The sequence below is a fragment of the Lissotriton vulgaris genome, chromosome 5 (assembly GCF_964263255.1).
Source record: "Lissotriton vulgaris chromosome 5, aLisVul1.2, whole genome shotgun sequence".
Classification (NCBI taxonomy): Eukaryota; Metazoa; Chordata; class Amphibia; order Caudata; family Salamandridae; genus Lissotriton; species Lissotriton vulgaris.
This window is the reverse complement of record NC_141693.1, coordinates 1,547,180,007-1,547,200,874: the sequence shown is the minus strand read 5'-3', so window position 1 is coordinate 1,547,200,874 and position 20,868 is coordinate 1,547,180,007. Positions and strand designations below refer to the sequence as shown.

Genomic DNA, 20,868 nt, shown 5'->3' with positions numbered 1-20,868 from the left:
GCTTTATAGATCTTAGTAACTTAGGTAGAACTGTCGTATTTATTTTGGTCGGGCGGTAAGGTCATGATCGGTGAGCAGTAATTGGAAGATCCCTATGAGGGGGCGTCACCCATTACGGATGGGAGCGCGCGGGGGAGGTGGCCAATTGGCCCCTCAACGGGGAGGCGGTCCTGTCTAAGGAGAGGCCGCCGGAAGGAAAGGAAAGGTGGTCAAGGCCCCTTCCTGGATAGGAGGGGCTACGGCCCCTCCTGGGGAATTTCCCGGGGCCAGGACATCTGCGACGGCAGATGGGTAAGTTGTGTGGGGTGCGGGAGGGGGTTTACGCTACCTTTTAGACACCTCACACGAGTCCTCGAACGGCCGTTAACTGGCGTCGAGTTTATTTGGGCCCCCGTCAAGTACAAAGGGAAATTGGTAAATGCACTTGAGGTACGCCTCTGTGCGGTCGCCCCTCTCACAAGTGAGGGGGGTATTTCTGGTTTAGGGATCTGACACCGGTTACAACCTTGCCGTTGGCCCTTAACGTTAGGATGTACAATTTCAAGTCAAATGTTTTGTAGGATGTTAGTTCGGCTAGGAGAACCTTTGTATTAGAGATCTGTTAAGGTTAGCCAACATCGTAATGTGGAAATGAAATTGTACATTATATGAAACTGTTATTTTAATGTTTTCTTTTGTTTCATATTTTAATAAATACGGCCGGGAAGGGTGACTCCCTTCCCGCCTTCCAAAAGTTCAAAAACTGTTTCCGGTTTCCCAATTCTTGGGGATTGTGTTGAGAGGGGGTGGCGGGTATCTCGGCCATAGTCCTGTGTGCAGACACCAGTGTTTGACGATTGAATACATTTAAATAATGCCTCTAGACTACAAGTGTTTATCTGTGCCTCAGTGGCCTAATGGATAAGGCACTGGCCTCCTAAGCCAGAGATTGTGGGTTCGAATCCCATCTGAGGTGAAAACCAATATTCACTCTTACTTTTCCAGAAAAATTTATATATTTATTACATGCTTCCGCTCAGAAGCTTATGAGGTATTAGGAACTTTGAAATGGTACCATTTTACTTCTGTACTCTTCAGGGTCATGTTGGTGTTCTGAAGCTACAAAGTAGATTTTTAAACACCTATCTTTGTCAGATGCAACTTTGACCCGGCAGAAGATATTCCTTTGGAAAAAATGATTTGAATTGGATTGGTGTAACTGTTGTTTCTAGAGGTGGTGACAGGCTTTCAGCTACTTGAATAGGGCAAGTCAGGATTCATGAAACATATACAACCTTTGAGCGTGTGTAAATTGGCATATCCAGAAAGGAGCAGTTTGTACTACTGTCAAAACAGTTTCTCTCCACTTCTGGAAATATCAAGAACTATGTAAAGCATACAACTGAGCTTTAATCTCATGAAGAAAGAGGTTTAAATGCAAAAAAGAAAACAAAAGCTTATCGTACTGGTGACATTCTCATTATATCAATTCCAAAAGAGTGCTTTAATTGAAAGGAGCTGAAAAAACACAATGGGATGTAAACCTAAATAACTATCAATATCATATTTCCCATCCTTGCATACCACCTACATTATAAAAATAAGCACAGCAGGACATATGACCGCGTGGCCTAATGGATAAGGCGTCTGACTTCGGATCAGAAGATTGAGGGTTCGAGTCCCTTCGTGGTCGGTTTTTGCCAATGGTCACACAACTCAGCATTCCATTCAGAATGGAAGCATGCTCTTCCAATACTCTTATAGCCATCATGTTCTCATTCCTAATTATTCATGAAGTGGAGTACATACTGCACAGTCATTTAGATTGCATCTTCAGCCTAAAATCTTGTCCATGTTAGTGGCATTAAGAAGTGCTTCTATGTACACGCACTGAATATGTAATAGGGTTGCAGAATTTTGACTTGACAGAATGGGTTTTTAGCTTAAGGGTGTGTAGATGAAATGCAAGGTGTGTGTTCATGGAGTGCTTCAAGTGTAAAATCTGTATGATTTGTGCAGTTAAAGTGCTAATTTTGCCTACGAGAAAGAAAAGTACTACAGAAGAATTATAAAGGATTGGCACATTGGCTGCCTTTGCTGATGACACAGTTGGCTAATTTGTAATGCATTGGTCTATTAAGTTGCAGAGTGTGGTTGAACTTGGTTAGGAGACTTGGTGCCTGTTTCTGTGTCCTGCTGAAGACAAGGACGGCTTGATACCACTGTCAAAGCCCAGTTTATTGAGAAAAGCATCCAGGAAAGAAGAAGTGTTGAGTCGAAAGTGGTTCTCCTCCAATTTCTCTCCACTTGCTCGAAATGCAGAGCCTCCATTATAGCACAGAACAGAGTGTTAAAGTCGGGGATGGAAGAGGATGAAAATGGGAAGTTTACTTATGGAGAGAACTGAGAAATGTCCTGTGTGCAGACACCAGTGTTTGACGATTGAATACATTTAAATAATGCCTCTAGACTGCAGTGTTTATCTGTCCTTCAGTGGCCTAATGGAAAAGGCACTGGCCTCCTAAGCCAGGAATTGTGGGTTCGAGTCCCATCTGAGATGAAAACCAATTGCCACTCTTACTTTTCCAGAAAAATTTATATATTTATTACATGCTTCAGCTCAGAATCTTATGAGGTATTAGGAACTTTGAAATGGTACCATTTTACTTCTGTACTCTTCAGGGTCATGTTGGTGTTCTGAAACTACAAAGTAGATTTTTAAACACCTATCTTTGTCAGATGCAACTTTGACCCGGCAGAAGATATTCCTTTGGAAAAAATTATTTGAATTGGATTGGTGTAACTGTTGTTTCTAGAGGTGGTGACAGGCTTTCCGCTACTTGAATAGGGCAAGTCAGGATTCATGAAACATATACAACCTTTGAGCGTGTGTAAATTGGCATATCCAGAAACGAGCAGTTTGTACTACTGTCAAAACAGTTTCTCTCCACTTCTGGAAATATCCAGAGCTATGTAAAGCATACAACTGAGCTTTAATCTCATGAAGAAAGAGGTTTAAATGCAAAAAAGAAAACAAAAGCTTATCATACTGGTGACATTCTCATTATATCGATTCCAAAAGAGTGCTTTAATTGAAAGGAGCTGAAAAAACACAATGGGATGTAAACCTAAATAACTATCAATATCATATTTCCCTTCCTTGCATACCACCTACATTATAAAAATAAGCACAGCAGGACATATGACCGCGTGGCCCAATGGATAAGGCGTCTGACTTCGGATCAGAAGATTGAGGGTTCGAGTCCCTTCGTGGTCGGTTTTTGCCAATGGTCACACAACTCAGCTTTCCATTCAGAATGGAAGCAGGCTCTTCCAATACTCTTATAGCCATCATGTTCTCATTCCTAATTATTCATGAAGTGGAGTACATACTGCACAGTCATTTAGATTGGATCTTCAGCCTAAAATCTTGTCCACGTTAGTGGCATCAACAAGTGCTTCTATGTACACGCACTGAATATGTAATAGGGTTGCAGAATTTTGACTTGACAGAATGGGTTTTTAGCTTAAGGGTGTGTAGATGAAATGCAAGGTGTGTGTTCATGGAGTGCTTCAAGTGTAAAATCTGTATGATTTGTGCAGTTAAAGTGCTAATTTTGCCTACGAGATAGAAAAGTACTACAGAAGAATTATAAAGGATTGGCACGTTGGCTGCCTTTGCTGATGACACAGTTGGCTAATTTGTAATGCATTGGTCTATTAAGTTGCAGAGTGTGGTTGAACTTGGTTAGGAGACTTGGTGCCTGTTTCTGTGTCCTGCTGAAGACAAGGACGACTTGATACCACTGTCAAAGCCCAGTTTATTGAGAAAAGCATCCAGGAAAGAAGAAGTGTTGAGTCGAAAGTGGTTCTCCTCCAATTTCTCTCCACTTGCTCGAAATGCAGAGCCTCCATTGTAGCACAGAACAGAGTGTTAAAGTCGGGGATGGAAGAGGATGAAAATGGGAAGTTTACTTATGGAGAGAACTGAGAAATGTCCTGTGTGCAGACACCAGTGTTTGACGATTGAATACATTTAAATAATGCCTCTAGACTAAAAGTGTTTATCTGTGCCTCAGTGGCCTAATGGATAAGGCACTGGCCTCCTAAGCCAGGGATTGTGGGTTCGAATCCCATCTGAGGTGAAAACCAATATTCACTCTTACTTTTCCAGAAAAATTTATATATTTATTACATGCTTCCGCTCAGAAGCTTATGAGGTATTAGGAACTTTGAAATGGTACCATTTTACTTCTGTACTCTTCAGGGTCATGTTGGTGTTCTGAAGCTACAAAGTAGATTTTTAAACACCTATCTTTGTCAGATGCAACTTTGACCCGGCAGAAGATATTCCTTTGGAAAAAATGATTTGAATTGGATTGGTGTAACTGTTGTTTCTAGAGGTGGTGACAGGCTTTCAGCTACTTGAATAGGGCAAGTCAGGATTCATGAAACATATACAACCTTTGAGCGTGTGTAAATTGGCATATCCAGAAAGGAGCAGTTTGTACTACTGTCAAAACAGTTTCTCTCCACTTCTGGAAATATCAAGAACTATGTAAAGCATACAACTGAGCTTTAATCTCATGAAGAAAGAGGTTTAAATGCAAAAAAGAAAACAAAAGCTTATCGTACTGGTGACATTCTCATTATATCAATTCCAAAAGAGTGCTTTAATTGAAAGGAGCTGAAAAAACACAATGGGATGTAAACCTAAATAACTATCAATATCATATTTCCCATCCTTGCATACCACCTACATTATAAAAATAAGCACAGCAGGACATATGACCGCGTGGCCTAATGGATAAGGCGTCTGACTTCGGATCAGAAGATTGAGGGTTCGAGTCCCTTCGTGGTCGGTTTTTGCCAATGGTCACACAACTCAGCTTTCCATTCAGAATGGAAGCATGCTCTTCCAATACTCTTATAGCCATCATGTTCTCATTCCTAATTATTCATGAAGTGGAGTACATACTGCACAGTCATTTAGATTGCATCTTCAGCCTAAAATCTTGTCCATGTTAGTGGCATTAAGAAGTGCTTCTATGTACACGCACTGAATATGTAATAGGGTTGCAGAATTTTGACTTGACAGAATGGGTTTTTAGCTTAAGGGTGTGTAGATGAAATGCAAGGTGTGTGTTCATGGAGTGCTTCAAGTGTAAAATCTATATGATTTGTGCAGTTAAAGTGCTAATTTTGCCTACGAGAAAGAAAAGTACTACAGAAGAATTATAAAGGATTGGCACATTGGCTGCCTTTGCTGATGACACAGTTGGCTAATTTGTAATGCATTGGTCTATTAAGTTGCAGAGTGTGGTTGAACTTGGTTAGGAGACTTGGTGCCTGTTTCTGTGTCCTGCTGAAGACAAGGACGGCTTGATACCACTGTCAAAGCCCAGTTTATTGAGAAAAGCATCCAGGAAAGAAGAAGTGTTGAGTCGAAAGTGGTTCTCCTCCAATTTCTCTCCACTTGCTCGAAATGCAGAGCCTCCATTATAGCACAGAACAGAGTGTTAAAGTCGGGGATGGAAGAGGATGAAAATGGGAAGTTTACTTATGGAGAGAACTGAGAAATGTCCTGTGTGCAGACACCAGTGTTTGAAGATTGAATACATTTAAATAATGCCTCTCGACTGCAGTGTTTATCTGTCCTTCAGTGGCCTAATGGATAAGGCACTGGCCTCCTAAGCCAGGAATTGTGGGTTCGAGTCCCATCTGAGGTGAAAACCAATAGCCACTCTTACTTTTCCAGAAAAATGTATATATTTATTACATGCTTCAGCTCAGAATCTTATGAGGTATTAGGAACTTTGAAATGGTACCATTTTACTTCTGTACTCTTCAGGGTCATGTTGGTGTTCTGAAACTACAAAGTAGATTTTTAAACACCTATCTTTGTCAGATGCAACTTTGACCCGGCAGAAGATATTCCTTTGGAAAAAATTATTTGAATTGGATTGGTGTAACTGTTGTTTCTAGAGGTGGTGACAGGCTTTCAGCTACTTGAATAGGGCAAGTCAGGATTCATGAAACATATACAACCTTTGAGCGTGTGTAAATTGGCATATCCAGAAACGAGCAGTTTGTACTACTGTCAAAACAGTTTCTCTCCACTTCTGGAAATATCCAGAGCTATGTAAAGCATACAACTGAGCTTTAATCTCATGAAGAAAGAGGTTTAAATGCAAAAAAGAAAACAAAAGCTTATCATACTGGTGACATTCTCATTATATCGATTCCAAAAGAGTGCTTTAATTGAAAGGAGCTGAAAAAACACAATGGGATGTAAACCTAAATAACTATCAATATCATATTTCCCATCCTTGCATACCACCTACATTATAAAAATAAGCACAGCAGGACATATGACCGCGTGGCCTAATGGATAAGGCGTCTGACTTCGGATCAGAAGAATGAGGGTTCGAGTCCCTTTGTGGTCGGTTTTTGCCAATGGTCACACAATGCCAGCTTTCCATTCAGAATGGAAGCAGGCTCTTCCAATACTCTTATAGCCATCATGTTCTCATTCCTAATTATTCATGAATTGGAGTACATACTGCACAGTCATTTAGATTGCATCTTCAGCCTAAAATCTTGTCCATGTTAGTGGCATTAAGAAGTGCTTCTATGTACACGCACTGAATATGTAATAGGGTTGCAGAATTTTGACTTGACAGAATGGGTTTTTAGCTCAAGGGTGTGTAGATGAAATGCAAGGTGTGTAAGTATGTGTTCATGAAGTGCTTCAAGTGTAAAATCTGTATGATTTGTGCAGTTAAAGTGCTAATTTTGCCTACGAGAAAGAAAAGTACTACAGAAGAATTATAAAGGGTTGGCACATTGGCTGCCTTTGCTGATGACACAGTTGGCTAATTTGTAAAGCATTGGTCTATTAAGTTGCAGAGTGTGGTTGAACTTGGTTAGGAGACTTGGTGCCTGTTTCTGTGTCCTGCTGAAGACAAGGATGGCTTGATACCACTGTCAAAGCCCAGTTTATTGAGAAAAGCATCCAGGAAAGAAGAAGTGTTGAGTCGAAAGTGGTTCTCCTCCAATTTCTCTCCACTTGCTCGAAATCAAGAGCCTCCATTATAGCACAGAACAGAGTGTTAAAGTCGGGGATGGAAGAGGATGAAAATGGGAAGTTTACTTATGGAGAGAACTGAGAAATGTCCTGTGTGCAGACGGTTGAATACATTAAAATAATGCCTTTAGACTGCTTGTGTTTATCTGTGCCTCAGTGGCCTTATGGATAAGGCACTGGCCTTCTAAGCCAGGGATTGTGGGTTCGAATCCCATCTGAGGTGAAAACCAATATTCACTCTTACTTTTCCAGAAAAATTTATATATTTATTACATGCTTCCGCTCAGAAGCTTATGAGGTATTAGGAACTTTGAAATGGTACCATTTTACTTCTGTACTCTTCAGGGTCATGTTTGTGTTCTGAAGCTACAAAGTAGATTTTTAAACACCTATCTTTGTCAGATGCAACTTTGACCCGGCAGAAGATATTCCTTTGGAAAAAATGATTTGAATTGGATTGGTGTAACTGTTGTTTCTAGAGGTGGTGACAGGCTTTCAGCTACTTGAATAGGGCAAGTCAGGATTCATGAAACATATACAACCTTTGAGCGTGTGTAAATTGGCATATCCAGAAAGGAGCAGTTTGTACTACTGTCAAAACAGTTTCTCTCCACTTCTGGAAATATCCAGAACTATGTAAAGCATACAACTGAGCTTTAATCTCATGAAGAAAGAGGTTTAAATGCAAAAAAGAAAACAAAAGCTTATCGTACTGGTGACATTCTCATTATATCGATTCCAAAAGAGTGCTTTAATTGAAAGGAGCTGAAAAAACACAATGGGATGTAAACCTAAATAACTATCAATATTATATTTCCCATCCTTGCATACCACCTACATTATAAAAATAAGCACAGCAGGACATATGACCGTGTGGCCTAATGGATAAGGCGTCTGACTTCGGATCAGAAGTTTGAGGGTTCGAGTCCCTTCGTGGTCGGTTTTTGCCAATGGTCACACAACTCAGATTTCCATTCAGAATGGAAGCAGGCTCTTCCAATACTCTTATAGCCATCATGTTCTCATTCCTAATTATTCATGAAGTGGAGTACATACTGCACAGTCATTAAGATTGCATCTTCAGCCTAAAATCTTGTCCATGCTAGTGGCATTAAGAAGTGCTTCTATGTACACCCACTGAATATGTAATAGGGTTGCAGAATTTTGACTTGACAGAATGGGTTTTTAGTTAAAGGGTGTGTAGATGAAATGCAAGGTGTGTAAGTATGTGTTCATGGAGTGCTTCAAGTGTAAAATCTGTATGATTTGTGCAGTTAAAGTGCTAATTTTGCCTACGAGAAAGAAAAGTACTACAGAAGAATTATAAAGGATTGGCACATTGGCTGCCTTTGCTGATGACACAGTTGGCTAATTTGTAAAGCATTGGTCTATTAAGTTGCAGAGTGTGGTTGAACTTGGTTAGGAGACTTGGTGAATGTTTCTGTGTCCTGCTGAAGACAAGGACGGCTTGATACCACTGTCAAAGCCCAGTTTATTGAGAAAAGCATCCAGGAAAGAAGAAGTGTTGAGTCGAAAGTGGTTCTCCTCCAATTTCTCTCCACTTGCTCGAAATGCAGAGCCTCCATTATAGCACAGAACAGAGTGTTAAAGTCGGGGATGGAAGATGATGAAAATGGGAAGTTTACTTATGGAGAGAACTGAGAAATGTCCTGTGTGCAGACGATTGAATACATTTAAATAATGCCTCTAGAATGCAAGTGTTTGTCTGTCCCTCAGTGGCATAATGGATAAGGCACTGGCCTCCTAAGCCAGGGATTGTGGGTTCGAGTCCCATCTGAGATGAAAACCAATATCCACTCTTACTTTTCCAGAAAAATTTATATATTTATTACATGCTTCCGCTCAGAAGCTTATGAGGTATTAGGAACTTTGAAATGGTACCATTTTACTTCTGTACTCTTCAGGGTCATGTTGGTGTTCTGAAACTACAAAGTAGATTTTTAAACACCTATCTTTGTCAGATGCAACTTTGACCCGGCAGAAGATATTCCTTTGGAAAAAATTATTTGAATTGGATTGGTGTAACTGTTGTTTCTAGAGGTGGTGACAGGCTTTCAGCTACTTGAATAGGGCAAGTCAGGATTCATGAAACATATACAACCTTTGAGCGTGTGTAAATTGGCATATCCAGAAAGGAGCAGTTTGTACTACTGTCAAAACAGTTTCTCTCCACTTCTGGAAATATCCAGAGCTATGCAAAGCATACAACTGAGCTTTAATCTCATGAAGAAAGAGGTTTAAATGCAAAAAAAAAACAAAAGCTTATCATACTGGTGACATTCTCATTATATCGATTCCAAAAGATTGCTTTAATTGAAAGGAGCTGAAAAAACACAATGGGATGTAAACCTAAATAACTATCAATATCATATTTCCCATCCTTGCATACCACCTACATTATAAAAATAAGCACAGCAGGAAATATGACCGCGTGGCCTAATGGATAAGGCGTCTGACTTCGGATCAGAAGATTGAGGGTTCGAGTCCCTTCGTGGTCGGTTTTTGCCAATGGTCACACAATGCCAGCTTTCCATTCAGAATGGAAGCAGGCTCTTCCAATACTCTTATAGCCATCATGTTCTCATTCCTAATTATTCATGAAGTGGAGTACATACTGCACAGTCATTTAGATTGCATCTTCAGCCTAAAATCTTGTCCATGTTAGTGGCATTAAGAAGTGCTTCTATGTACACGCACTGAATATGTAATAGGGTTGCAGAATTTTGACTTGACAGAATGGGTTTTTAGTTTAAGGGTGTGTAGATGAAATGCAAGGTGTGTAAGTATGTGTTCATGGAGTGCTTCAAGTGTAAAATCTGTATGATTTGTGCAGTTAAAGTGCTAATTTTGCCTACGAGAAAGAAAAGTACTACAGAAGAATTATAAAGGATTGGCACATTGGCTGCCTTTGCTGATGACACAGTTGGCTAATTTGTAAAGCATTGGTCTATTAAGTTGCAGAGTGTGGTTGAACTTGGTTAGGAGACTTGGTGCCTGTTTCTGTGTCCTGCTGAAGACAAGGACGGCTTGATACCACTGTCAAAGCCCAGTTTATTGAGAAAAACATCCAGGAAAGAAGAAGTGTTGAGTCGAAAGTGGCTCTCCTCCAATTTCTCTCCACTTGCTCGAAATGCAGAGCCTCCATTATAGCACAGAACAGAGTGTTAAAGTCGGGGATGGAAGATGATGAAAATGGGAAGTTTACTTATGGAGAGAACTGAGAAATGTCCTGTGTGCAGACGATTGAATACATTTAAATAATGCCTCTAGAATGCAAGTGTTTATCTGTCCCTCAGTTGCATAATGGATAAGGCACTGGCCTCCTAAGCCAGGGATTGTGGGTTCGAGTCCCATCTGAGATGAAAACCAATATCCACTCTTACTTTTCCAGAAAAATTTATATATTTATTACATGCTTCCGCTTAGAAGCTTATGAGGTATTAGGAACTTTGAAATGGTACCATTTTACTTCTGTACTCTTCAGGGTCATGTTTGTGTTCTGAAGCTACAAAGTAGATTTTTAAACACCTATCTTTGTCAGATGCAACTTTGACCCGGCAGAAGATATTCCTTTGGAAAAAATGATTTGAATTGGATTGGTGTAACTGTTGTTTCTAGAGGTGGTGACAGGCTTTCAGCTACTTGAATAGGGCAAGTCAGGATTCATGAAACATATACAACCTTTGAGCGTGTGTAAATTGGCATATCCAGAAAGGAGCAGTTTGTACTACTGTCAAAACAGTTTCTCTCCACTTCTGGAAATATCCAGAACTATGTAAAGCATACAACTGAGCTTTAATCTCATGAAGAAAGAGGTTTAAATGCAAAAAAGAAAACAAAAGCTTATCGTACTGGTGACATTCTCATTATATCGATTCCAAAAGAGTGCTTTAATTGAAAGGAGCTGAAAAAACACAATGGGATGTAAACCTAAATAACTATCAATATTATATTTCCCATCCTTGCATACCACCTACATTATAAAAATAAGCACAGCAGGACATATGACCGTGTGGCCTAATGGATAAGGCGTCTGACTTCGGATCAGAAGTTTGAGGGTTCGAGTCCCTTCGTGGTCGGTTTTTGCCAATGGTCACACAACTCAGATTTCCATTCAGAATGGAAGCAGGCTCTTCCAATACTCTTATAGCCATCATGTTCTCATTCCTAATTATTCATGAAGTGGAGTACATACTGCACAGTCATTAAGATTGCATCTTCAGCCTAAAATCTTGTCCATGCTAGTGGCATTAAGAAGTGCTTCTATGTACACCCACTGAATATGTAATAGGGTTGCAGAATTTTGACTTGACAGAATGGGTTTTTAGTTAAAGGGTGTGTAGATGAAATGCAAGGTGTGTAAGTATGTGTTCATGGAGTGCTTCAAGTGTAAAATCTGTATGATTTGTGCAGTTAAAGTGCTAATTTTGCCTACGAGAAAGAAAAGTACTACAGAAGAATTATAAAGGATTGGCACATTGGCTGCCTTTGCTGATGACACAGTTGGCTAATTTGTAAAGCATTGGTCTATTAAGTTGCAGAGTGTGGTTGAACTTGGTTAGGAGACTTGGTGAATGTTTCTGTGTCCTGCTGAAGACAAGGACGGCTTGATACCACTGTCAAAGCCCAGTTTATTGAGAAAAGCATCCAGGAAAGAAGAAGTGTTGAGTCGAAAGTGGTTCTCCTCCAATTTCTCTCCACTTGCTCGAAATGCAGAGCCTCCATTATAGCACAGAACAGAGTGTTAAAGTCGGGGATGGAAGATGATGAAAATGGGAAGTTTACTTATGGAGAGAACTGAGAAATGTCCTGTGTGCAGACGATTGAATACATTTAAATAATGCCTCTAGAATGCAAGTGTTTGTCTGTCCCTCAGTGGCATAATGGATAAGGCACTGGCCTCCTAAGCCAGGGATTGTGGGTTCGAGTCCCATCTGAGATGAAAACCAATATCCACTCTTACTTTTCCAGAAAAATTTATATATTTATTACATGCTTCCGCTCAGAAGCTTATGAGGTATTAGGAACTTTGAAATGGTACCATTTTACTTCTGTACTCTTCAGGGTCATGTTGGTGTTCTGAAACTACAAAGTAGATTTTTAAACACCTATCTTTGTCAGATGCAACTTTGACCCGGCAGAAGATATTCCTTTGGAAAAAATTATTTGAATTGGATTGGTGTAACTGTTGTTTCTAGAGGTGGTGACAGGCTTTCAGCTACTTGAATAGGGCAAGTCAGGATTCATGAAACATATACAACCTTTGAGCGTGTGTAAATTGGCATATCCAGAAAGGAGCAGTTTGTACTACTGTCAAAACAGTTTCTCTCCACTTCTGGAAATATCCAGAGCTATGCAAAGCATACAACTGAGCTTTAATCTCATGAAGAAAGAGGTTTAAATGCAAAAAAAAAACAAAAGCTTATCATACTGGTGACATTCTCATTATATCGATTCCAAAAGATTGCTTTAATTGAAAGGAGCTGAAAAAACACAATGGGATGTAAACCTAAATAACTATCAATATCATATTTCCCATCCTTGCATACCACCTACATTATAAAAATAAGCACAGCAGGAAATATGACCGCGTGGCCTAATGGATAAGGCGTCTGACTTCGGATCAGAAAATTGAGGGTTCGAGTCCCTTCGTGGTCGGTTTTTGCCAATGGTCACACAATGCCAGCTTTCCATTCAGAATGGAAGCAGGCTCTTCCAATACTCTTATAGCCATCATGTTCTCATTCCTAATTATTCATGAAGTGGAGTACATACTGCACAGTCATTTAGATTGCATCTTCAGCCTAAAATCTTGTCCATGTTAGTGGCATTAAGAAGTGCTTCTATGTACACGCACTGAATATGTAATAGGGTTGCAGAATTTTGACTTGACAGAATGGGTTTTTAGTTTAAGGGTGTGTAGATGAAATGCAAGGTGTGTAAGTATGTGTTGATGGAGTGCTTCAAGTGTAAAATCTGTATGATTTGTGCAGTTAAAGTGCTAATTTTGCCTACGAGAAAGAAAAGTACTACAGAAGAATTATAAAGGATTGGCACATTGGCTGCCTTTGCTGATGACACAGTTGGCTAATTTGTAAAGCATTGGTCTATTAAGTTGCAGAGTGTGGTTGAACTTGGTTAGGAGACTTGGTGCCTGTTTCTGTGTCCTGCTGAAGACAAGGACGGCTTGATACCACTGTCAAAGCCCAGTTTATTGAGAAAAGCATCCAGGAAAGAAGAAGTGTTGAGTCGAAAGTGGTTCTCCTCCAATTTCTCTCCACTTGCTCGAAATGCAGAGCCTCCATTATAGCACAGAACAGAGTGTTAAAGTCGGGGATGGAAGATGATGAAAATGGGAAGTTTACTTATGGAGAGAACTGAGAAATGTCCTGTGTGCAGACGATTGAATACATTTAAATAATGCCTCTAGAATGCAAGTGTTTATCTGTCCCTCAGTTGCATAATGGATAAGGCACTGGCCTCCTAAGCCAGGGATTGTGGGTTCGAGTCCCATCTGAGATGAAAACCAATATCCACTCTTACTTTTCCAGAAAAATTTATATATTTATTACATGCTTCCGCTCAGAAGCTTATGAGGTATTAGGAACTTTGAAATGGTACCATTTTACTTCTGTACTCTTCAGGGTCATGTTGGTGTTCTGAAACTACAAAGTAGATTTTTAAACACCTATCTTTGTCAGATGCAACTTTGACCCGGCAGAAGATATTCCTTAGGAAAAAATGATTTGAATTGGATTGGTGTAACTGTTGTTTCTAGAGGTGGTGACAGGCTTTCAGCTACTCGAATAGGGCAAGTCAGGATTCATGAAACATATACAACCTTTGAGCGTGTGTAAATTGGCATATCCAGAAAGGAGCAGTTTGTACTACTGTCAAAACAGTTTCTCTCCACTTCTGGAAATATCCAGAGCTATGCAAAGCATACAACTGAGCTTTAATCTCATGAAGAAAGAGGTTTAAATGCAAAAAAAAAAAAAAAAGCTTATCGTACTGGTGACATTCTCATTATATCGATTCCAAAAGAGTGCTTTAATTGAAAGGAGCTGAAAAAACACAATGGGATGTAAACCTAAATAACTATCAATATCATATTTCCCATCCTTGCATACCACCTACATTATAAAAATAAGCACAGCAGGACATATGACCGCGTGGCCTAATGGATAAGGCGTCTGACTTCGGATCAGAAGATTGAGGGTTCGAGTCCCTTCGTGGTCGGTTTTTGCCAATGGTCACACAACCCAGCTTTCCATTCAGAATGGAAGCAGGCTCTTCCAATACTCTTATAGCCATCATGTTCTCATTCCTAATTATTCATGAAGTGGAGTACATACTGCACAGTCATTTAGATTGCATCTTCAGCCTAAAATCTTGTCCATGTTAGTGGCATTAAGAAGTGCTTCTATGTACACGCACTGAATATGTAATAGGTTGCAGAATTTTGACTTGACAGAATGGGTTTTTAGTTTAAGGGTGTGTAGATGAAATGCAAGGTGTGTAAGTATGTGTTCATGGAGTGCTTCAAGTGTAAAATCTGTATGATTTGCGCAGTTAAAGTGCTAATTTTGCCTACGAGAAAGAAAAGTACTACAGAAGAATTATAAAGGATTGGCACATTGGCTGCCTTTGCTGATGACACAGTTGGCTAATTTGTAATGCATTGGTCTATTAAGTTGCAGAGTGTGGTTGAACTTGGTTAGGAGACTTGCTGCCAGTTTCTGTGTCCTGCTGAAGACAAGGACGGCTTGATACCACTGTCAAAGCCCAGTTTATTGAGAAAAGCATCCAGGAAAGAAGAAGTGTTGAGTCGAAAGTGGTTCTCCTCCAATTTCTCTCCACTTGCTCGAAATGCAGAGCCTCCATTATAGCACAGAACAGAGTGTTAAAGTCGGGGATGGAAGAGGATGAAAATGGGAAGTTTACTTATGGAGAGAACTGAGAAATGTCCTGTGTGCAGACACCAGTGTTTGACGATTGAATACATTTAAATAATGCCTCTAGACTGCACTGTTTATCTATCCCTCAGTGGCCTAAAGGATAAGGCACTGGCCTCCTAAGCCAGGGATTGTGGGTTCGAGTCCCATCTGAGATGAAAACCAATATCCACTCTTACTTTTCCAGAAAAATGTATATATTTATTACATGCTTCCGCTCAGAAGCTTATGAGGTATTAGGAACTTTGAAATGGTACCATTTTACTTCTGTACTCTTCAGGGTCATGTTGGTGTTCTGAAACTACAAAGTAGATTTTTAAACACCTATCTTTGTCAGATGCAACTTTGACCCGGCAGAAGATATTCCTTTGGAAAAAATTATTTGAATTGGATTGGTGTAACTGTTGTTTCTAGAGGTGGTGACAGGCTTTCAGCTACTTGAATAGGGCAAGTCAGGATTCATGAAACGTATACAACCTTTGAGTGTGTGTAAATTGGCATATCCAGAAAGGAGCAGTTTGTACTACTGTCAAAACAGTTTCTCTCCACTTCTGGAAATATCCAGAGCTATGTAAAGCATACAACTGAGCTTTAATCTCATGAAGAAAGAGGTTTAAATGCAAAAAAAGAAAACAAAAGCTTATCATACTGGTGACATTCTCATTATATCAATTCCAATAGAGTGCTTTAATTGAAAGGAGCTGAAAAAACACAATGGGATGTAAACCTAAATAACTATCAATATCATATTTCCCATCCTTGCATACCACCTACATTATAAAAATAAGCACAGCAGGACATGTGACCGCGTGGCCTAATGGATAAGGCGTCTGACTTCGGATCAGAAGATTGAGGGTTCGAGTCCCTTCGTGGTCGGTTTTTGCCAATGGTCACACAACTCAGCTTTCCATTCAGAATGGAAGCAGGCTCTTCCAATACTCTTATAGCCATCATGTTCTCATTCCTAATTATTCATGAAGTGGAGTACATACTGCACAGTCATTTAGATTGCATCTTCAGCCTAAAATCTTGTCCATGTTAGTGGCATTAAGAAGTGCTTCTATGTACACGCACTGAATATGTAATAGGGTTGCAGAATTTTGACTTGACAGAATGGGTTTTTAGCTCAAGGGTGTGTAGATGAAATGCAAGGTGTGTAAGTATGTGTTCATGAAGTGCTTCAAGTGTAAAATCTGTATGATTTGTGCAGTTAAAGTGCTAATTTTGCCTACGAGAAAGAAAAGTACTACAGAAGAATTATAAAGGATTGGCACGTTGGCTGCCTTTGCTGATGACACAGTTGGCTAATTTGTAAAGCATTGGTCTATTAAGTTGCAGAGTGTGGTTGAACTTGGTTAGGAGACTTGGTGCCTGTTTCTGTGTCCTGCTGAAGACAAGGACGGCTTGATACCACTGTCAAAGCCCAGTTTATTGAGAAAAGCATCCAGGAAAGAAGAAGTGTTGAGTCGAAAGTGGTTCTCCTCCAATTTCTCTCCACTTGCTCGAAATCAAGAGCCTCCATTATAGCACAGAACAGAGTGTTAAAGTCGGGGATGGAAGAGGATGAAAATGGGAAGTTTACTTATGGAGAGAACTGAGAAATGTCCTGTGTGCAGACGATTGAATACATTTAAATAATGCCTCTAGACTGCATGTGTTTAACTGTGCCTCAGTGGCCTAATGGATAAGGCACTGGCCTCCTAAGCCAGGGATTGTGGGTTCGAATCCCATCTGAGGTGAAAACCAATATTCACTCTTACTTTTCCAGAAAAATTTATATATTTATTACATGCTTCCGCTCAGAAGCTTATGAGGTATTAGGAACTTTGAAATGGTACAATTTTACATCTGTCTCTTCAGGGTCATGTTGGTGTTCTGAAGCTACAAAGTAGATTTTTAAACACCTATCTTTGTCAGATGCAACTTTGACCCGGCAGAAGATATTCCTTTGGAAAAAATGATTTGAATTGGATTGGTGTAACTGTTGTTTCTAGAGGTGGGGACAGGCTTTCAGCTACTTGAATAGGGCAAGTCAGGATTCATGAAACATATGCAACCTTTGAGCGTGTGTAAATTGGCATATCCAGAAAGGAGCAGTTTGTACTACTGTCAAAACAGTTTCTCTCCACTTCTGGAAATATCCAGAACTATGTAAAGCATACAACTGAGCTTTAATCTCATGAAGAAAGAGGTTTAAATGCAAAAAAGAAAACAAAAGCTTATCGTACTGGTGACATTCTCATTATATCGATTCCAAAAGAGTGCTTTAATTGAAAGGAGCTGAAAAAACACAATGGGATGTAAACCTAAATTACTATCAATATCATATTTCCCATCCTTGCATACCACCTACATTATAAAAATAAGCACAGCAGGACATATGACCGCGTGGCCTAATGGATAAGGCGTCTGACTTCGGATCAGAAGATTGAGGGTTCGAGTCCCATCGTGGTCGGTTTTTGCCAATGGTCACACAACTTAGCTTTCCATTCAGAATGGAAGCAGGCTCTTCCAATACTCTTATAGCCATCATGTTCTCATTCCTAATTATTCATGAAGTGGAGTACATACTGCACAGTCATTTAGATTGCATCTTCAGCCTAAAATCTTGTCCATGTTAGTGGCATTAAGAAGTGCTTCTATGTACACGCACTGAATATGTAATAGGGTTGCAGAATTTTGACTTGACAGAATGGGTTTTTAGTTTAAGGGTGTGTAGATGAAATGCAAGGTGTGTAAGTATGTGTTCATGGAGTGCTTCAAGTGTAAAATCTGTATGATTTGTGCAGTTAAAGTGCTAATTTTGCCTACAAGAAAGTAAAGTACTACAGAAGCATTATAAAGGATTGGCACATTGGCTGCCTTTGCTGATGACACAGTTGGCTAATTTGTAAAGCATTGGTCTATTAAGTTGCAGAGTGTGGTTGAACTTGGTTAGGAGACTTGGTGCCTGTTTCTGTGTCCTGCTGAAGACAAGGACGGCTTGATACCACTGTCAAAGCCCAGTTTATTGAGAAAAGCATCCAGGAAAGGAGAAGTGTTGAGTCGAAAGTGGTTCTCCTCCAATTTCTCTCCACTTGCTCGAAATGCAGAGCCTCCATTATAGCACAGAACAGAGTGTTAAAGTCGGGGAAGGAAGAGGATGAAAATGGGAAGTTTACTTATGGAGAGAACTGAGAAATGTCCTGTGTGCAGACACCAGTGTTTGACGATTGAATACATTTAAATAATGCCTCTAGACCGCACTGTTTATCTATCCCTCAGTGGCCTAAAGGATAAGGCACTGGCCTCCTAAGCCAGGGATTGTGGGTTCGAGTCCCATCTGAGATGAAAACCAATATCCACTCTTACTTTTCCAGAAAAATGTATATATTTATTACATGCTTCCGCTCAGAAGCTTATGAGGTATTAGGAACTTTGAAATGGTACCATTTTACTTCTGTACTCTTCAGGGTCATGTTGGTGTTCTGAAACTACAAAGTAGATTTTTAAACACCTATCTTTGTCAGATGCAACTTTGACCCGGCAGAAGATATTCCTTTGGAAAAAATTATTTGAATTGGATTGGTGTAACTGTTGTTTCTAGAGGTGGTGACAGGCTTTCAGCTACTTGAATAGGGCAAGTCAGGATTCATGAAACGTATACAACCTTTGAGTGTGTGTAAATTGGCATATCCAGAAAGGAGCAGTTTGTACTACTGTCAAAACAGTTTCTCTCCACTTCTGGAAATATCCAGAGCTATGTAAAGCATACAACTGAGCTTTAATCTCATGAAGAAAGAGGTTTAAATGCAAAAAAAGAAAACAAAAGCTTATCATACTGGTGACATTCTCATTATATCAATTCCAATAGAGTGCTTTAATTGAAAGGAGCTGAAAAAACACAATGGGATGTAAACCTAAATAACTATCAATATCATATTTCCCATCCTTGCATACCACCTACATTATAAAAATAAGCACAGCAGGACATATGACCGCGTGGCCTAATGGATAAGGCGTCTGACTTCAGATCAGAAGATTGAGGGTTCGAGTCCCTTCGTGGTCGGTTTTTGCCAATGGTCACACAACTTAGCTTTCCATTCAGAATGGAAGCAGGCTCTTCCAATACTCTTATAGCCATCATGTTCTCATTCCTAATTATTCATGAAGTGGAGTACATACTGCACAGTCATTTAGATTGCATCTTCAGCCTAAAATCTTGTCCATGTTAGTGGCATTAGGAAGTGCTTCTATGTACACGCACTGAATATGTAATAGGGTTGCAGAATTTTGACTTGACAGAATGGGTTTTTAGTTTAAGGGTGTGTAGATGAAATGCAAGGTGTGTAAGTATGTGTTCATGGAGTGCTTCAAGTGTAAAATCTGTATGATTTGTGCAGTTAAAGTGCTAATTTTGCCTACAAGAAAGAAAAGTACTACAGAAGAATTATAAAGGATTGGCACATTGGCTGCCTTTGCTGATGACACAGTTGGCTAATTTGTAAAGCATTGGTCTATTAAGTTGCAGAGTGTGGTTGAACTTGGTTAGGAGACTTGGTGCCTGTTTCTGTGTCCTGCTGAAGACAAGGACGGCTTGATACCACTGTCAAAGCCCAGTTTATTGAGAAAAGCATCCAGGAAAGAAGAAGTGTTGAGTCGAAAGTGGTTCTCCTCCAATTTCTCTCCACTTGCTCGAAATGAAGAGCCTCCATTATAGCACAGAACAGAGGGTTAAAGTCGGGGATGGAAGAGGATGGAAATGGGAAGTTTACTTATGGAGAGAACTGAGAAATGTCCTGTGTGCAGACCATTGAATACATTTAAATAATGCCTCTATAATGCAAGTGTTTATCTGTGCCTCAGTGGCCTAATGGATAAGGCACTGGCCTCCTAAGCCAGGGATTGTGGGTTCGAGTCCCATCTGAGGTGAAAACCAATATCCACTCTTTCTGTTCCAGAAAAATTGATATATTTATTACATGCTTCTGCTCAGAAGCTTATGAGGTATTAGGAACTTTGAAATGGTACCATTTTACTTCTGTACTCTTCAGGGTCATGTTGGTGTTCTGGAACTACAAAGTAGATTTTTAAACACCTATCTTTGTCAGATGCAACTTTGACCCGGCAGAAGATATTTCTTTGGAAAAAATGATTTGAGTTGGATTGGTGTAACTGTTGTTTCTAGAGGTGGTGAGAGGCTTTCAGCTACTTGAATAGGGCAAGTCAGGATTCATGAAACGTATACAACCTTTGAGTGTGTGTAAATTGGCATATCCAGAAAGGAGCAGTTTGTACTACTGTCAAAACAGTTTCTCTCCACGTCTGGAAATATCCAGAGCTATGTAAAGCATACAACTGAGCTTTAATCTCATGAAGAAAGAGGTTTAAATGCAAAAAAGAAAACAAAAGCTTATCGTACTGGTGACATTCTCATTATATCGATTCCAAAAGAGTGCTTTAATTGAAAGGAGCTGAAAAAACACAATGGGATGTAAACCTAAATAACTATCAATATCATATTTCCCATCCTTGCATACCACCTACATTATAAAAATAAGCACAGCAGGACATATGACCGCGTGGCCTAATGGATAAGGCGTCTGACTTCAGATCAGAAGATTGAGGGTTCAAGTCCCTTCGTGGTCGGTTTTTGCCAATGGTCACACAACTCAGCTTTCCATTCAGAATGGAAGCAGGCTCTTCCAATACTCTTATAGCCATCATGTTCTCATTCCTAATTATTCATGATGTGGAGTACATACTGCACAGTCATTTAGATTGCATCTTCAGCCTAAAATCTTGTCCATGTTAGTGGCATTAAGAAGTGCTTCTATGTACACGCAC

General features: G+C 39.8%; 16 non-coding genes across 16 annotated transcripts; all 16 read left to right on the top strand.

Annotated features, from left to right (window-relative positions):
* The first annotated feature begins 882 nt into the window (after window positions 1-882).
* Window positions 883-955, top strand: TRNAR-CCU (transfer RNA arginine (anticodon CCU)). Its single transcript has one exon. It is a non-coding gene; the product is annotated as a tRNA-Arg (tRNA).
* Window positions 956-1,599: 644 nt separating this feature from the next.
* Window positions 1,600-1,672, top strand: TRNAR-UCG (transfer RNA arginine (anticodon UCG)). The gene has a single exon. It is a non-coding gene; the product is annotated as a tRNA-Arg (tRNA).
* Window positions 1,673-3,183: 1,511 nt separating this feature from the next.
* On the top strand, window positions 3,184-3,256 carry TRNAR-UCG (transfer RNA arginine (anticodon UCG)). The gene has a single exon. It is a non-coding gene; the product is annotated as a tRNA-Arg (tRNA).
* Window positions 3,257-4,051: 795 nt separating this feature from the next.
* TRNAR-CCU (transfer RNA arginine (anticodon CCU)) lies at window positions 4,052-4,124 on the top strand. Its single transcript has one exon. It is a non-coding gene; the product is annotated as a tRNA-Arg (tRNA).
* Window positions 4,125-4,768: 644 nt separating this feature from the next.
* On the top strand, window positions 4,769-4,841 carry TRNAR-UCG (transfer RNA arginine (anticodon UCG)). Its single transcript has one exon. It is a non-coding gene; the product is annotated as a tRNA-Arg (tRNA).
* Window positions 4,842-6,352: 1,511 nt separating this feature from the next.
* Window positions 6,353-6,425, top strand: TRNAR-UCG (transfer RNA arginine (anticodon UCG)). Its single transcript has one exon. It is a non-coding gene; the product is annotated as a tRNA-Arg (tRNA).
* Window positions 6,426-7,216: 791 nt separating this feature from the next.
* Window positions 7,217-7,289, top strand: TRNAR-UCU (transfer RNA arginine (anticodon UCU)). Its single transcript has one exon. It is a non-coding gene; the product is annotated as a tRNA-Arg (tRNA).
* A 644-nt stretch (window positions 7,290-7,933) lies between these two features.
* Window positions 7,934-8,006, top strand: TRNAR-UCG (transfer RNA arginine (anticodon UCG)). Its single transcript has one exon. It is a non-coding gene; the product is annotated as a tRNA-Arg (tRNA).
* A 1,506-nt stretch (window positions 8,007-9,512) lies between these two features.
* On the top strand, window positions 9,513-9,585 carry TRNAR-UCG (transfer RNA arginine (anticodon UCG)). Its single transcript has one exon. It is a non-coding gene; the product is annotated as a tRNA-Arg (tRNA).
* Window positions 9,586-11,093: 1,508 nt separating this feature from the next.
* Window positions 11,094-11,166, top strand: TRNAR-UCG (transfer RNA arginine (anticodon UCG)). Its single transcript has one exon. It is a non-coding gene; the product is annotated as a tRNA-Arg (tRNA).
* A 1,506-nt stretch (window positions 11,167-12,672) lies between these two features.
* Window positions 12,673-12,745, top strand: TRNAR-UCG (transfer RNA arginine (anticodon UCG)). Its single transcript has one exon. It is a non-coding gene; the product is annotated as a tRNA-Arg (tRNA).
* A 1,508-nt stretch (window positions 12,746-14,253) lies between these two features.
* Window positions 14,254-14,326, top strand: TRNAR-UCG (transfer RNA arginine (anticodon UCG)). The gene has a single exon. It is a non-coding gene; the product is annotated as a tRNA-Arg (tRNA).
* A 1,519-nt stretch (window positions 14,327-15,845) lies between these two features.
* On the top strand, window positions 15,846-15,918 carry TRNAR-UCG (transfer RNA arginine (anticodon UCG)). Its single transcript has one exon. It is a non-coding gene; the product is annotated as a tRNA-Arg (tRNA).
* A 790-nt stretch (window positions 15,919-16,708) lies between these two features.
* Window positions 16,709-16,781, top strand: TRNAR-CCU (transfer RNA arginine (anticodon CCU)). Its single transcript has one exon. It is a non-coding gene; the product is annotated as a tRNA-Arg (tRNA).
* A 643-nt stretch (window positions 16,782-17,424) lies between these two features.
* Window positions 17,425-17,497, top strand: TRNAR-UCG (transfer RNA arginine (anticodon UCG)). Its single transcript has one exon. It is a non-coding gene; the product is annotated as a tRNA-Arg (tRNA).
* Window positions 17,498-19,880: 2,383 nt separating this feature from the next.
* TRNAR-CCU (transfer RNA arginine (anticodon CCU)) lies at window positions 19,881-19,953 on the top strand. The gene has a single exon. It is a non-coding gene; the product is annotated as a tRNA-Arg (tRNA).
* Window positions 19,954-20,868: the final 915 nt, after the last annotated feature.